Below are 15,829 nucleotides of genomic sequence, written 5' to 3' on the forward strand. Positions count from 1 at the left end.
ATCGCTCAGAATATTGAATACAGGAGTTGGAATATCTTGTTAAAGTTGTACAAGTCATTGGTAAGGCCACACTTGGAATACTGTGTGCAGTTCTGGTCATCCTATTATAGAAACGATATTATTAAACTAGAAAGAGTGCAGAAAAGATTTACTAGGATGCTACCGGGACTTGATGGACTGAGTTATAAGGAGAGGCTGAATAGACTGGGACTTTTTTCTCTCGAGCGTAGTAGACTGAGGGGTGACTTTATAGAGGTCTATAAAGCAGTGAGGGGCATAGACAAGGTAGATAATCAATATCTTTTCCCAAAGGTAGGGAGTCTAAAACTAGAGGGCATAAGTTTAAGGTGAGGGGGGGAGATACAAAAGTGTCCAGAGGGGCAATGTTTTCACATAGAGGGTGGTGAGTGTCTGGAACAAGCTGCCAGAAGTAGTAATAGAGGCGGGTACAATTTTATCTTTTAAAAAGTATGTAGGTAGTTACATGGGCACGATGGGTATAGAGGGATATGGGCCAAATGCGCACAGTTGGGATTTGTTTGGGGGTTTTACAAAAAAAAGGGCGGCATGGACAAGTTGGACCAAAGGGCTTGTTTCCATGCTGTAAACCTCTATGACTATATCGTGGCCAGTGTATTTGATGAAGTGCTTTCCGATTTGTTGCAAACCAAGAGGATTTAACCTCAGAGAGTTTAGCAGGTATGAGGCAGGTACAGTTGCAAACTAAGAGTCGGGATGTAATTTGGGGCAATGCCAGCGCTTGGGAGAAGTCAACTCAGTGTGTAGACCCAAAGTTGGGAGCTATGCCCATCAAAAACCCCTGATAAAAACCACCAAAGGGCCATAGGGAACTCTTCCAGCAAGGTTCGAATGCTCCGGATCTGGCGCCAACAGGCAGCACTACTATGAAGACTGCCCAGCAATGAGAGCTGAATGTTTTCTTTATGGCATGACCAGCCATCTTAAACAGTTTTTCAAATCCAAAACATTATTCAAGGGAAGAAAGCTAAAACATGTTCCCAACCCTTTTGAGGTTCAAGAAGTAGGAGATACACCATTCCAACCTGATGATGAGATCAAAGAAGCTGATAAACAATTTTGGTCTGTAGAGTTGGAAGTCCAAGTATACAGAACAGAATTTAAAATGGACACAGAGGCAGCAGTCTCTGTTTATTGGATTAGCTTTAAAATTGGCTTAAAGAAGTAAAAATCCACCCACCTGACTGAAAGATAAAAGGGCCTGGAGGCATAGATCTCAAAGAGAGTGCCAGTTCATCACAACCCTTAGGCATGAAGAAAAACAAATTAGCAAAAACTTTTATATCTTCCAGAACATGCCAATTTCTCTGCTCAGCAGGTCAGCATGTTTAAGACTTGGTCTATAATATAGAAATTTGACAGGATATCAGGAGAGAACAGCAAAGCAGCTCTCAAAAGTGAATTTTAAAAAGTATATAGAGGATCGACAGACTACAATACATTAATTGCATTTGAAGTTCATTCATTACTCAGTGAGTCTCTCCTTATTATAGAAGCACGACTCATTGGACCAAAGGAAGAGACTGCAGATCCCTTTTTTGGCACACGGGCTGGAAGGCACAGAAATAAAAGGCACTGAAAAAATGGCAACCATCTGCTAGAGGAATTTCTGGACCTTGGTTGGCTCTTTTCTGTCAGAATTCATGCAAATTCAGCTATTGTAGAAGTAGGTAATCCATTATGAAGAGATCCTAGATTTCACTACATTATTTGACTCTGCTGCCAAAGCAGCTAAAATCTCTGTTGTCTTTTTTGTGAGCACAGATATTTGTTGAAGAAGGCAATGAAGAGCTGAATTTGTCAACTTGTCGCACTGAACCCACCAATGAGTTGCTTCAACAATTGCTGGTTGACAATTGCTACCCAAGGAGGATGAAATATTTGACTTCAAGTTGGTCACATATTAGAGGAAGTGCAGAGCTTATTAGTTTGAACAAATGTAAGCTGGAGCCTTCACTTGAATCTCATCAGCAACCCGCGCTTATACTCAAATTGTCTTTCAATGCAGAAGCAGAGGTCTTAACTTTGAACATCTACAGTTGACGAATACTACACAGGAATTTCATCTTGATCAAGGTCCGGAAGTTTATTCCATTGTTGAAGATGGTTTAGCCCTACCTTCTTATGCTGATACTGTCATTCCATTGTGTACAGCAGAGCAGGCTCGCACTAAAAGCATGGAAATGAAACCGCTATCTATAGAAAATGCAAGTAGTAGCTGAAATGCAGGGCAGTCATCTTTTCCTCATATCCTGTAATGTTGTCAGGATGTTCTTCATTCTTCTCATCTACCAGATTTATTCAAATCTCGTATTGAATTCTTTCATCATTCATGCAGCAGTGAATAAAACAGTTGTGACATTCTTCACTGGAGTTAAAAATGCATTATATTCCCAGGCCTTTCCCCAGCAGAAGCAGAATTCCTATTCAAGAAAGTGCGAATCCAGGTCCTGAAGATTTATCTCTGAAAAAGTATTCCATTGAATGGTCTTACAACTTTTACAGTTGTATTGTTCTATAGATCACAGCCCAAGTATCAGCAGTTGTCAGAAGCTGCTATCCCACTCCAGCAATGTGTTTGTCTTGTGTGATGATGGTGATGCAATTGATATGAATTTTTTTGTGTATTAGGGAAATGTTTAAAAATTCAGCTTTGTGCTACAGTCAGTCGATATGTCTGGTGGGAATGCAGCTCAGATTTTGGCTGAGCAGGATAATTACTCATTTCAAACTGTTACAACTGAGCCGGAAACTCCAAGGTGTTTTATGAAGATAGCCTAGACCTTAAGTTTTTACATTTGAATTTGGCATGGATGAATCACTTCAGTTATGAATCAAGTGATCCACTAATAAGCTTTTATCAAACAAAGTTTATTTAAGAACACAGTTGAAATATAATAAAAATAATTAGCATAAATTTTACCAATTGCAAAATTTGAATTCAAAATATAAATGTTAACTACTATCTATTTAAGTTGTTCCAAGTCAAACACCATCCCACAGACATATACCATTTTCTAAACTTGGCACAAAACAAGTATGCTCATGTGATGCTACATTTTCAGCTTTTTAACACCTGCTGTGAATTGGTCATTTGAATGTTGGATAATTTCTCTGAGGCTTCTAAACCCTGGAAGTTTTAACAAGCTGGAAAGAGAGAGAGAGACAAAGTCACTGCCTTCTTCTACCAGCTTCTAACAGCAACTGAGAAAATGAAACTAAAACTTGGACTTTTCTGTTTTAAAAAAAAACTGTCCCCAGGCATCACCTAACCTGTCAATCATCCCCAAATCAAGCTCCACTCAGCAATTTGCAAAGGACCATAAAACTCCAGTGCAGTAATCCAGATTAAAATCAACATTATATCAATTATACTGCCTCAGCAGCAATAATGGACACCAGTCATAGACATCATGGTGCTGACAATTTCCAGGGTTTGCTAGAAACACCTTGCAAAGGATTATGATTAAAATACATTTCTTAAAAGCACAGTATCATCTCAAATTTTGCAAGTGTTTATTCTAAGTAGAGCTAATGGACTTTTGTTTACTTAGGTTCCTCTGGGATTTCTCATTAGGCTGATTGGCAGGGCCATGTGATGATGTGGTTAATAGGCAGAGCTGGGTCCAGAGAAAAGCTTTTGCAGAACACAGTTTAGAGTTGTGGTTCTAGCTGGTAATGAAGACAGATGCATCTGCAAGCTGCTCTGAAACTTTTTTACTCTCTGAAAGTTTCAAGACTGCCTACACTCATTATAACAAGTATATTTATGGTTGCTAAATGTACTAAATAAAAATGTATTAAATAAAGTTTGTTTGACATTTTAAAAAATCTCTGTCATGGAATTATTCCTGGAAGGAGGTATCTTTTCTTCACATTCATGTCAATTAAGAAAAATATTGGGGCCTAGTCTGGCTTCGAATGTAAGTTGGGGTTAGAATCATAGAATCCCTCAGTGCAGAAGAAGACCATTCAGCCTGCACTGACCACAATCTTCACTGAGTCTGCACTGACCACAATCCCACCTAGGCCCTATCCCCATAACCCCATGCATTTACCCTAGCTAGTCTCCCTGACATTAAGGGGCAATTTAGCGTGCCCAATCCACCTAACCTGGTTCTGGTCGGGGACCCTAACACTTCCAAGAAGAAAACAAGGGAATGCCTATGTCTCCAACATCCTCTAAGAGGGCTGAGAACACTGCTGGAAATTGAAACTTTAGGTCACTGGAAAGTGGAGTGAGGGAAGGGTAGACATTGGATAGAAACTGTGAACAGTAAAGGAGTTGATAGATGTAGAAAAATATAATGTAAATCATTTAATGAAATAATGTAGCAGTTTGAGACTTGGGTGGTTGAAATGTAGGGTAATGGGTGGATGGTTACGTTAATATGATATTAAGTTGTAAGTGTGGCATCACGGGTTAGATGATCAATAGAGCTCGAGAGCAAGGCGCAGAATAGTCAAAAGAGCTAAGAGCCATAGTGCAGCTGAAACTTTATCACTGCTTATACATGTATTGTTAATGTTGGCAAATAGGAGTCAGCTGGCTCCCTGTCTCTTCAGCCACCTCAGATGGTCACAACAGAGGTTCCTATTTTGTTTTGAAAATAACTGTAAATGCCTTTTCCAATCCAGATATATTTATTTTTTAAAGGAGACAATCAAACCACATTTTCTTGGATCAAAGTGTAAGTTTATTAATTATTAATGGTGAGAAAAATATAATAAATACTCACGATACAGATATGGATATCAGTAATGAGAAAGTTATAGAGCAATTAAAAATATATATACAATTAAATCCTTTGCTTTTCTTTGACTGTTCTTTGGAAGACAGTTCCAAACAGCAGTTATATTGGACTCAAAACATTAATTCTGTTTTACTGTCCACAGATGCTGCCAGACCTCCTGAGATTTTCCAGCTTTTATGTTAGATCTCCAGCATCGACAAGAGTTTGCTTTTATTCCTTACTTGTATATTCTTTTTCTTTTAATTGTCTTTCCTGACTTCTCCTGTCTCTGTACTTCCTGAAGTCACTTGTATCTTTAACAGTTTTCAGTTCTGACAGAATAGTCATTGGCTTGAAAGGTTTATCTTTCACGCTGCGTTTGCTGCTTATCTATTGATCAACTTGTTTTTTGTTTCTTATTTTTATTGTCAAAGAGGTCTTGATTGGTATACTTTGAAAGTTGAAGTATAAACTGATAGCCTGGATTTTTGGTCAGCAGTGAAACTACGGTGCTCATCACTGATTTAAAAGAAAGCTGTCTACACAGATCCAGTAATCTACATGGCACAGACTTTCTCTTTGTCGATGGAAATGATGCCAAGTCAATAGGATTTCCAGATATGCAGCAGCAGGGATGTCAACAAGCAAGGTAAGGGACCAATCGCATTCAGTTATCCTGACAGGCAGGAAGACAACTTACCTTTTCTTTCAATGTAAATTTTTAAGGTAGCAAATTAAATAACTGGATTGAGTTTAAATAGAAGTTAAAACATCAATATAAACAAACTTTTAAAAAAGGTTATTTTAAAAATATAATCATACAAGTAGATATATTCTTGAAAGATAGAACTATCAGTGAGCCATAAACTTGTGACATATGGAACTTTATCATGATGGAGAAAGTTAGCATTTCACAAATATTAAATTAGTGTTTCATGGCCAGTGAAGGTATTTTGCAGTAAATTATTAACGGAGTTGCATGCCTTCACATTCTCAATAAACAAGATGCAACCTTTCCTAGGAATTTACAGCAAGACCAAAAGTGGATGTTTTTGTCAATGCATAGATTACCCATTGAATGCTGAGGTTTCCTCAAAAGTGCATCCTCCAGAGAAGCATAGAATCACTGACCGTAACTTCTGGATTTCCAGTTTATTCTGCACATCTGTATTTTCAATGGAATAGTGACAGCGATGCTATTGATTTCATCATCATTACTACTGTAAAATCAAGGCCATTATAACTAATAGTTATGCAAGCTGGTTTATGATCCGTAATATGTTAATTCATGATAATATTGACTTATTTGCTTGCCTCAGATCTGAAGAGCTGGGAACAGGATCTGTAGTTCACTTCTCGACTGATGCAATCAGAAAGTAGAGGAATTATATTACGCTTGTATAAAACCTTGGTTAGGACATACTTAAGAGTACTGTGTATAATTCTGATCTCTATATTCTACAAACAAAAACAGAAGCACTGGATAAGGTGAGGAAATGATTCTCAAGACTGATACTAAAATTGAGATGTTATACATATCAGTGAAAATTCAATAGCAAGGAGATAGCTGAGAGTAATCTGATAGAGATCACTAATGTGATGAAAGAGTTTGATACGCTAGATAGAGGGAATCATAAATCTTAATTGTTACAGACAGGAGACACAGAGAAACCAAATTTATTTAGACTGTCCCAGTCTGTCCATAGGCAGAGGTGTTTTTGAATCATTTTGTAGTAGACTGTGGCGTGTTTCCCCAATCCTTCAGTTTTTATAATCCAATTTAATAATCACTCACAGCGAATTCACGTAATGATCCATGCAAGAGGTTAGTTTATTCACATTCAAACCTTGGAATGGGTGAATGTTCACAACTTCTCAGACTGTGGCCTTCTAAAGGAGCTTGAGATTCCACACGGATGACAGTGAAACTCTCGTTTATGATATCACTGTTCTAAACTTCCAGAACAGTCTTATGACGTGTAGCAGCCATCTTGAATAAAGTTTTGATATACACAATTTTGATGCGTTTTCATGTTTTATTAATATAACTGTTGTATCAAGCTGGAACTGGCAGAAATGCAGGAGGATAATCTGTTGAATGTGGAGATTGGTGGAGTGGAAGCTGAAGACATGAGAAATACTGTTGTGCTTCTGGAAAGGAGGGTAAGAACAAGGCAGGTGAAATGGATTGAATACATTGAAGAGCCCTATCAACCATGCTGGGTGGGAACCCTCACTTGAGGCAAAAGGAAGACAAGTTAGAAGTGCTGCTGTGGAATATTGCATCCCTGGAACAGATGCTATGAAGACAGAGAAAGTGGAAGAATGGAATAACTTTTGTTTCTTTACCGTGACCATTATCACTTTCTTTGGTGTTGCATTATGAATTTTGTTATTTAACCTCTCTCTGCATCAACGTTATCACAGATCTTCTTTATTCTTCCTGTCCTTACCTCCTTTCACTGGCTTAAAAACTCTTACATTTCTATTGTTCTTCAGTTCTGATGAAAATTCATTAGCCTGAATTTTTAACTATAAATAGGATTGCTGATTTATAATTATTCTAGAATCTACTCTGCTTAATATCTAAACCAATATATTTAAAAGCTCTGTAAGCCTGACTCTCAATTTTAAATTCTGTTCTAATCTTATGAATAACACATTTTCCAAATGCCACAGTACCACCCCGTAATAAATCATCACCATACATCCTGAGATGTCTGAAAGTTTTCTTTATGATGCCAATAAAACAGGATCTGCTTTCAGTTGAACTGAAATTGTTTTCAGCAAAATAGATCTCACTAAAAAATACCATATGCTGGAAGCATCATTCAGGTCATAGTCAGACCTGTTCAGTTTCTATAGCTTTCCTTCAGCATCTGTTTTTTCAGTTGGTTTCAGAAACACCTCTCTTTGCAAAGTGTTGTCCTGCAGAAATGTGACTTTTATGTAAATTGATCCATACACTCATGAATGTGTAGCCAAAAGAGTTAGAAATATTTTCAAGTTTGTTTTTCTGGCTGTTGATGAGACCTCTGAAACAATTGTAATATCTAATCACATTTTGTAGCCCCAAACAAACAACCTGCAGTCCCATCGGCAAGGCTCTTTTCAGTCCACATTATCATGTGTAGCAAAGCTGGTTGCCCCTTATCTAGTTCCTCAGAATAAACTCAAATTCTCTCAAACTATCTATTTTTGTTTATTTTACCTCTCTTTCTGTTTATCCCCCAGTTTATTGGCAGCTGCGAAAGCTTCACAATCAGGAGGACTTCTGTTTCGTTATTCTATTCAGAGATTGTTCTGCACACTTTATTTCATTGTCCAATCTGTGCAATCTTAGCACTTTTATATATGACTGCAAATGTGAGATTTTCCTCTCGCCCCAGTGAAAGCTCTTCCTCTGGTACAATTCTCTGGTTTTCTGCTACAAGCGTTACTTCTAGATCCACTATCAGTATTTGCGTCGTGCTTTCTTATTCTTCACTCTTTCACCCCCATTTCTGCAAGCCCATGGACCTCACTTCTTGAGGACCCTGACCAATCAACCAATTCTTAAACTTGCCAGCAGTTTTTCCCACCTGTCCCTCAATTGTTGCATTCCTCTCTCTCTATTCACTAACCCCGTCCCGATACATGTCACCTGAGAACCCACTTTGGGCAGTTGGCTTTTAGATCTGATAGCTGTATCATGTGTACCATGATCACTGACATCAGCAGTATCCAGTCCATGATCTATTCTTGTATTCTGTTCCTTCGGATCTTCATCACAAAATATATGTATCAGCATTTGTGTACAGAGTGCCTTGTTTACTTCTAACAGTTGCTCAGAGTCCAAAGTTTTTTATTAATTCAGATTAATCATGAGGAATGAATCGCAACAGTTTGATTACTATATTTGATAAGCACTATCTTATCATCACAACCTATTACCAAATAAAGGCCTTTCTATTCTCTATTGCCCTCTCTTTTATTATGCACCAAATTTCCTGAATTAAATTCTGTCTCACTGCTCTCCAAATTTCTCAGAGACTTCAGCCTTGATGAACGCCCGCCTCTGCATGTAAAGCATTTAAATGAGGAGAAAAAAATTGAAAGAATTGTTGTAAATTTTAGGGCAGAAGGACTATTGCACACTGCAGAATCAATTTGGCATTTTGCCCATAGACTATTTGACAGGGAATATATACTCTAATCAACTGGAGTAAATTATTTTAATGAACTGCCCATGCCAGGGCAGTTTACAACTCAGTCTGGTTGATCGAATAAAATTTGATACAGCACTTCACCAATCGTCATATGATTCCATTCACAGAGTCCATTGCTGAAAGGATTTTCAGCTGCAGTATTAATGATCATGATGTTCATTTTAACGGATGGCAGTATCTCAATTCTCAAAGAGTCAGTGGGGAACGCATCCCTGCCCGCTCCAAGTGCCGCACTGCTGTTTCAGACTCAAATGAGCATTAAGTGGCTGTAGACGGGTTTTCCTCCCTGCACTTGGAAATAAGTCCCATCTTAGAGAGCTGCCGGCTGATCTGATAGGCCAGCAGCTTCACATTCTCTGCAGTGATAAGAGCTGCAGTGAATTGACGAAGAATTGCATGAGGATGCTTGAGACTTAAGTCCGATCACTAGAAAATAAGGTAAGTTGAAAGAATCCCAGATCACCGGGGTCTCTGAGAGGTGGGGGTGGGAAAGGGAGGGGCAGAGACTACTGGGAGGACACCTAACTTCAGGAGGGAGCTTCGATGGAGCTCCCCTACCCCTCCCTTCTTGCCTGAGATGTCAGTCTGTTGATTTTCCAACTATTGGCTGGGTTATTCAAGGTCAGTTCTCCTGCCAACCTAAGAATTGAGAAGGGACAAGAAATTAATTGGCCACTTAACAGCCTGAATTGGAACAAGGTCAGGCTTCCCACCTGAAGTCATGCCCCTACTAGCATAAAATTGTTGCATGATTGGCGCAGGCTGGAATCCAGAGGGAATCCTGTTCCTTCAATTTCATGCCCCCCGCCCCCTGAAAACATGCTGGTGGGGGAGTGTAAAATTCTGGCTCATGTTTTCTTTGAACTCATCATTGGCAAATTCCCTTCCATTGTCAGTCAGAAACTTCAGATGTATATTAACATGTTTGTCCCTATTAAGTATCATTGTAGAAAGATCAAATCTGGTCGACAGTCTATAAAATGTAGAATGAAAAATATTTCTAACCATGGGACTATTCCTTTTGATCCATAATGACTATTTCATTAAAGTCATGTGCCAATGGAAGTCTTACAGTGGGATATGGCATCTTCTAATACATCTACAATTTACTTCTTACTAATCACTTCTATTAGCTTTGTACAGTTTTCATTGCACCTTTTAGTAGGATTTTTAACCTTTAAGAGTAAAATGAGCAATTTGTGTATGTATTTTTAAGCCAGTTTGGTTTTTTGCTCTCTGATTCTTATCTGACATAATTAATACTTGTCTAACACTGAGAAATATTAGGTTTTATTAAAGGATGCACATATCCTGATTGGGTAATCTGCAAAGCCTCTTGTTGACTTTCCAAAAACATGTCCCTTTTAATGATCATTGCCAAATTTATTTGGTGCCTTTTTCATTGAAGCATTGACTTATTAGATTTGATTTGATTTATTGTTGTTGCAGGTATTAGTATGTAGTAAAAAGTATTGTTTCTTGCGCGCTATACAGACACAGCATACCCTACATAGAGAAGGAAAGAAGACGGTGTAAAATGTAGTGTAACAGTCATAGCTAGGGTGTAGCAAAAGATCACTGTGATATCAGTTAGGTCTATTCAAAATCTGATGGCAGCAGGGAAGAAGCTGTTCTTGGGTCAGTTGGTATGCGAGCTCAGACTTTTGTAACTTTTTCCCGATTGGAAGAAGGTGGAAGAGAGTATATCCGGGCTGCGTGAGGTCCTTGATTATGCTGGCTGCTTTTCCCAGACAGCGGGAAGTATAGACAGAGTCAATGGATGGAGTCTGGTTTGCATGATGGACTGGGCTTCATTCACAGCCTTTTGTAGTTTCTTGTGGTCTTGGACAGAGCAGGGACCTGAGAAAGTAGAGGCGTTGGTGGGCTTTCTTAACTACAGCACTGGCATGAAGGGACCAGAACAGGTTGTTGGTGATCTGTACACCTAAACATTTGAAGCTCACAACCCTTTCTACTTCGTCCCCATTGATATAGACAGGGTCGTGCCCTCCACAACGCTTCCTGAAGTCAATGACTATCTCCTTCATTTTGTTGACATTGAGGGAGAAATTATTGTCATCACATCAATTCACCAGATTCTTTACCTCTTTCCTGTGCTCTGTCTCATCATTGTTTGAGATCCGATCCACTACTGTGGTATCATCAGCAAACTTGAAAATCGAGTTGGAGGGGAATTTGGCCACACAGTCATAGATGTATTAGTAACAGGCTGAGGATACAGCCTGTGGGGCACTGATGTTGAGGATGGTCGTGGAAAATATATTATTGGCCAGCCTTACTGATGGCCTGTGATCCAGTGACAGAGGGAGGAGCGAAGTCCCTGCAAGAGACTACATCTGTGCTTGGAATTAGAATTGTTATCATGACCAAACCTAAAACAAATAGTACTTTTATATTCCTTAATCTTCAAAAATCCTCACTACTTATGAATAAAAATAACACGTTAGCTCATCTGTTTCATATTCTGTCAACCAGCACAGTTCACAGTTAAAGGAGTCCTCAACTATCATGTTCATCTACAGAATGAAAGGTACTTGTGACCAATACAATTTGTTCAGATTCACCATTACCATAATCGTCTTCCTCAGATTCCTTTTCATCATGTCTAATTTTGAGGACTCCGCCTTTTCATTTTAGTCAATTCACTGCATCATGATATTTTGAGTCACACATGAGGCAACTTCTAAGTGAAATGGCCACCACAACTAACCCAAGTGCTCCCTGACCACGTTCCCAACCAGCATAGCTACCTCCCAGACCCAACCCCCACTCATGCACCCACCCACTCATTTTCACATATTCACTCACCCACTAACCTATTCCCTCACTCACCCATTTACCCACTGACCCACCCACTAGATCTCATTCTGACAAATTATCATACTCTGGTGGTCACTATATGGAGGGGCGATCCAACTACTGCTGAGGAAGAGGCATCAATTGTGTCTGAGTAGGATGGCGAGCCTCTGGGATTGGCCTGACACAAGGCGCTGAAGATGCAGCGAGAGGTGGTGGAACATCAGGCGGTGGTCACGGAGGCCCCCAGCTGAATTGGCACATGAGGCAGAGGAGTCTGTCTGCCTGCCCTCTAATGAAGTGGTTCCAACCTGTGCAGATGTAGACATGGGGAGAATGGTGAACACCACGGAGAACATTGTCCAGCAGAACGCCAAAACATGCACTGCAACCATGGATGAGATTTGCAATGGCTACACAAGATGGCGAATGGACATTTATATCCCTCCAGGTGCTCCTTTCTTTCCTCAAGGATTCAGACAGAGTCTCTTGGGCATCCAAGGGAAGGAGGAGCACTGTTGGCCACCCATTGGACCCCCAATCAGGACTTTGAGGTTATCTGACCTTTCCAAATCCCCCTTGTTTGTGACCCCTTCAGTCTCATCTTCTGTAACCGCAGAGCAAACAGCTGCCTCACAGCAGGACAGCCAAAGTAAGCTAGGGCCCTACATTCAAAGAACGTCCACCAAGGTCATCCAAGTCAACAGGGCAAACTGATTGGCAGGCTGCCTCCATCCCTGATACAGATATGACAGGGGAGCATTTAGGGGACGTGAATGAAAAATTGAGAATTATGATTTCACCTGAGGCTGCACTGGTGCTTTACAATTGTTAATGTTCTTACAACTTTGTAAATAGATTACATAAGCATTTTAATGAGGTCTGATGCGATTTAATTGTGATTGGTAGTCATTTGACCTGTGTGTTCCCCTCCCCGCCACCCCCAACTTCAGGGTGACACCCCAAGCTGTATCTATGTCTCCCAGAATCAGGCAAGTGAAGGAAGGCAAGGGTCTCAGCCATGCCAGCATGAACCATGTGCAAGGGGTCTCTTGCATATGCTGAGTCTTTGCCCTTCACACGTGCATTGTCCAAACTGCACGCTGGGATTCCCCTTCCATTGTCTAGTTGAGCTGACTTGCCACTCACCCACCTCTGATGGCCCAATTTTCATGTAGCATGTCAAGGTCACCACCTCGACGATCTAGATAGTTTCAAGTGGCCATGGTCCATGTGACTTCTAATGTCACATCCAACACCTTCCAACCTATTCCTGTGACTCATATCCTTCCTCTCCGTTAACCCTCCTGGTGTGAGCTTTGACATCCCCACAGACACCCTACCCTCCTCCATCACTCTCCATTCCATGCAGGTGAATGTCCATTTCCTGAAGAGGCCAAGCCATGACAATAAACAAGACATTCCTCATCCTTCTTACCCCCAGAATCCAATTTTACTTCTGTGCCTTCTAACAACATCACTATCCCTTCACCCAACATCAAGAACTGTCACCCTCCTACCCTATCAGCTCTTACTGCCCCCTTAACATCTCTTCTTATTACCAATTCACTCAGCGTGCACCCCAGGACTCATCAATTGATACCACCATATGAACCCATTTTCCCTCTTTCCCCAGCATTCCTGTTCACACCTGCACACCCCTCCCCCCACCACTTGCAGTTTATCACGGTCCTTCCCACCCTCTCATTTCATAAACCACTTCTCTTTTTAACAACTCCTGGAGCGTCTCGCTCTTTCCCCTACTTCCCTGGTCTTCCTCCTGGCCTCTTCACCTGTCCACATCCTCATTCTTCCCCTTATCGTCTAATCCATCTCCTCCATTTCCCCCCCCCCCCCACAACAACACCTCATGCAGCCAACAAAGCACCAAAATCCTCATCCTCGAAGCTCCTAAAGATACATGTGGTTGATTCTCCATCCACCCATTGCTGCATGCGGTGTTCCAGAGTCCACGGTTGCTGGAGATCTGCAATTTCCATTCCGCAACCTGTCCCAGACCTTCTTCCAGGTGAGTCTAGACATGTCTACAACTCGTTGATCCGGACGTGTTCTAAGGTGACATGATATCCCACTAGCAGTACAGATAATTGGTTGGGGAGATCAATTCCAGGTGGGGCTTCAGCTGCACCCTATTAACAGGATGCAAAATCATGCAGATTCTAGTGGAAATGGCTTACGAAAGCCCACCAATGCCTCTACTTCCTCAGAAGACTAAGGAAATTTGGCATGTCAGCTACGACTGTCACCAACTTTTACAGATGCACCATAGAAAGCATTCTTTCTGGTTGTATCAAGCTTGGTATGGTTCCTGCTCTGCCCAAGACTGCAAGAAACTACAAAAAGTCGTGACGGTAAACCAATCCATCTCGCACACCAGCCTCCGTTGACTCTGTCTACACTTCCTGCTGCCTCGGCAAAGCAGCCAGCATAATTAAGAACTCCATACACCCCGGACATTCTCTCTTCCACTTTCTTGCATCGGGAGAAAAATACAGAAGTCTGAGGTCACGTACCAACCACTCAAGAACAATTTCTTCCCTGCTGCTGTCAGACTTTTGAATGGACCTACCTTGCATTAAATTGATCTTTCTCTGCACCCTAGCTATGACTGTAACTTTACATTCTGCACTCTCTTGTTTCCTTCTCTATGAACGATATGCTTTGTCTGCATGGTACTCAAGAAACAATACTTTTCACTGTATACTAATACGTGACAATAATAAATCAAATGATAAAATCAAGCTATAATGTTGTGTTTGTGCTATCTGAGAAAGAGCATTCAGGCATAAGATAAATACAATAGACCTAAAGACTGGAGTTTGGATGAGTTGGCGAATAAAGTCAGAACAGGTACTGAAAGAAAAATGAAGAGGGAAAGATTGAAGAGAGAAAAGCAGACAGACAGAAAGCAGTGGGTGGGCAGCACGATGCACAGTGCTTAGCTCTGCCTCACAATGTCAGGGATCCAGGTTGGATTCCTGGCTTGGGTCACTGTGCATGTTTTCCCCGTATCTGTAGGTTTTCTCCAGGTGCTCCGGTTTCCTCCTACAGTCCGAAAGATGTGCTGGTTAGGTGCATTGGCCATGCTAAATTCTCCCTTAGTGTACCAAATAGGTGCTGCTATGTGGCAACTCGAGGATTTTCACAGTAACTTCATTGCAGGGTTAACATAAGCCTACTTGTGACACAAATAAATAAACTTCTTAAACTTTTAAAGCAGAAATCCTGAAGTTGCTGTCAGTGGTTCTATGCTTCTCCATTTAAAGAGTAAATAAACTTTAAAATGGAAAAATATTAAAATTAAATTTAAATTTTTTTAAATTGAGACGCCAAGTTTAAATTCCATCCTTTCTGGACTGGAAGGGTTGAAGGTATTGCAAAAATGTAAATCTCCTCAGTGAAATGTTACTTATATATTGAATTACTCACTGTAACTTTCTATGCAGAGTTTAATGGACAATTAATATGCAAGTACAGTGACTTCACAAAATTCATGTGGAGATTGAGGGCGAGCTGCCACTTTCATAAGACAGTGATGGAAATTGTCCGATAACTTATGATAATTCACAATTCACGGGCATCTCTCCCTGGCCACAAGCTGCCGTATGATTTACATATTAATAATGCTAAAAACATGATCCAGTAAATTCTGAATCATTCTTATTATTTTTAAATTTGGCCCAAATGATCATTTATTGCATACAGACACAGATAGTGAGACAAGTGATTTTGTTAGAAGCATTCATGTTGTTAGGCTTCTTTAATACTGAGAAGTTTGTATCTGCATAAAGATATACAGTGCCACTGCTGCCATCTAGAGACCTTATTGTAGGAGCAGCTCCAAAAGAACTACACTTTCTGATAGTGGTGGGGAGTGAGTAGGACATTTTCTAATGTACGGATTCATTCAAAAAATAACTCAAAGACCTAAAAAGAAAAATAGTTTTAGTATATTGAATAATCTTTCAGGTTTCCTTTCCTCTACTGTATTTTGTTGTATGTATAAGGAGA

General features: G+C 40.3%; 1 long non-coding RNA gene across 2 annotated transcripts in view; it reads left to right on the forward strand.

Moving 5' to 3' along the window:
* The window catches only part of LOC145341032 (uncharacterized), a 35,174-nt gene that overhangs the window by 8,911 nt on the left and 10,434 nt on the right, over window positions 1–15,829 (forward strand). For both annotated transcript variants that reach the window (XR_013886331.1, XR_013886330.1), the window contains exon 2: window positions 5,209–5,421. This is a non-coding gene — a long non-coding RNA (uncharacterized LOC145341032). The remainder of the gene's footprint in view (window positions 1–5,208; window positions 5,422–15,829) is intronic.

This window comes from Carcharhinus amblyrhynchos, chromosome 3, assembly GCF_965287045.1.
Source record: "Carcharhinus amblyrhynchos chromosome 3, sCarAmb.v2.hapA, whole genome shotgun sequence".
Lineage (NCBI taxonomy): Eukaryota > Metazoa > Chordata > Chondrichthyes > Carcharhiniformes > Carcharhinidae > Carcharhinus > Carcharhinus amblyrhynchos.